Source organism: Mastomys coucha, unplaced genomic scaffold (assembly GCF_008632895.1).
Source record: "Mastomys coucha isolate ucsf_1 unplaced genomic scaffold, UCSF_Mcou_1 pScaffold13, whole genome shotgun sequence".
In the NCBI taxonomy this organism is placed as follows: domain Eukaryota; kingdom Metazoa; phylum Chordata; class Mammalia; order Rodentia; family Muridae; genus Mastomys; species Mastomys coucha.
The window spans coordinates 38241418-38243465 of record NW_022196895.1 but is presented as its reverse complement, the minus strand read 5'-3'; the positions used below and the strand labels follow the sequence as shown (position 1 = coordinate 38243465).

Sequence of the window (2048 nt, the reverse complement as noted above, 5' to 3'; positions counted from 1 at the left end):
AAAAAAAAAAAAAAAAAAAAGAGTATATTTTTTGTGATTAAAGTCAGTATAAACATCCTCTTTACTCCCTTGCAGTGTCCCACTCTAACTAGGCATCAGATGCTGGGTGAATATGAGATGCGGATTAGTGTGCCTCCATATTACTTTTCTTCAGAATTATAAAAACTGACTAATGCTAAGATTCTTCCTTTTAGACAATACCTATCTTGCCTTCTCTATATGTGTGTGTGTTTATGTGTGTGTTTGCATGTACATGTGTGTGTGCGTGCGTGTGTGTGTGTGTGTGTGTGTGTACGTGTGCGTGTGTTTGTTGGGTGGGGGACAATAGGGGATGGGTGTGCTTGCTTACTGTGAAGTCCTAGGTGATGTGAACTCACTGTGTAGACCAGACTGACTTTGAACTTGTGGCAATTCTGCCTCTGCCTTCTAACTGCTGTAATTATAGGTGTGTGCTCCCAGGACTGGCCTTCTTCTTATTTAATTTTATTCATTTCTTTGCAGTGCTAGGTGTTACTTCCAAGTTCTTGTACATACTAGGCAAGGGGCCTCCCATTGAGTTATTATCTTCAGCACATTCCTTTTAAAATAAAATTTAGTTACTTTTATTTGCTATGTATGTGTACATATGGAAATATATGTAGGTCACAGGACAGCTGTCAGGTCATCAGGCTTGTGTGAGCATCTGTACGTACTGAGCCATCTTGGTGGTCCTCTTATTTTTGATAGCAATCAAAAGTAGACTAGCCTGGGCTTGATGTCACATAGTATAGTTCCAGCATTGGGGGAGCTGAAGTAGACTGACAAAAAGTTTGAGGCCAGTCAGGAGACTAGCCTAGGATACATAGTGAGAGAGTGTCTCAGAGAAAAGGAACTGGATAATTTTTTAACTGGATACGTTTTCCATATTTTTTCTTTTAATTTATTGTGTGATATGACTGGGCGCTTATAGGTGTAATATATGGAGTTGTTTTCACCTTCCACGTTTACATTCTGAGGATCAACCTCGTGTTGTCAAGCTTGGGCAGCAAGAGTTTTTTACCTACTGGGCCATCTCATCAGCCCAGCATAAAATTTTACTAAAGATATTTATAAATCCTATCAATAACCTGATTTATGGAACTGTTTAGAATGATCATTCTGTTAAAGTAGAAGACTTGAATTTGTTCTCACATGTATTTTGTGTTCTGTTCTTGTTTTCTGTCTTTTGGACATCTGCATCTGTTGAGTGTTTGCCTTGTGTGTTGTGTAGGAATAATGTATGTTTTGTATCTCCAGGGTCTTGTGGATTTCACTGAACACAGTTGATTAGGAGCTTCATGTAGTGTAAGGGTAGGGGATTAAGCTATTGAAGCACTTACCTGATCAAAGGGGAAGCACTGAGTCTGTAAGAAGAGTAAAGGCTCTGTCCAGGGCATGGTGTGTGTGTGTGTGTGTGCATGGTGTGTGTGTGTATGAGAGAGAGAGAGAGAGAAAAAGAGAGAGAGAGAGAGAGAAAGAGAGAGAGAGGGAGAAAGAGAGAAAGAGAGATATCTCCAGCTGTGATGGGGATGAGCCTTGTGAAGTTGAAGAAAGTGTGTTGGGTGGAGGAGAGTGCACACTGTGTTTCACCATAAGTGTGTACTAGGTAAGAGGGTTTTATCATCTAAAAACATGGCTTTAAAGTGTAGTGAAATACTTAAAAATATAAAATGTATCAGTTTTTCTCTTTTTCTTTTTTGGTTTGTTTGAGATGTCATTGTATAGCTCAGACTAGCCTCCTGAGTGCCAGGATTCTAAGTGTGGCCCACCATGCTTGGCTCTTGAGACCATTTTTCAGGTCACTGACTGCATTCATGCTGTCCAGCTACAGAATTTCTCATAGTCCCAACAGAAGCCTTGTGCCTGCTAACCTGTTGCCTCTTCCTTTTCCCTTCTAGTCCCTGTGAGCACTCTTCACCTTTCCACCTATTCTAGGCACTTCACAGAAGAAGGATTGCTGTATCTGTATTTTCTTTTCTTTCTTTCTTTCTTTCTTTCTTTCTTTCTTTCTTTCTTTCTTTCTTTTTTTT

General features: G+C 39.8%; 1 protein-coding gene across 1 annotated transcript in view; it reads left to right on the top strand.

Annotated features, from left to right (window-relative positions):
• Window positions 1–2048, top strand: part of Lars1 (leucyl-tRNA synthetase 1) — a 59552-nt gene that overhangs the window by 52846 nt on the left and 4658 nt on the right. The window lies entirely within an intron of this gene.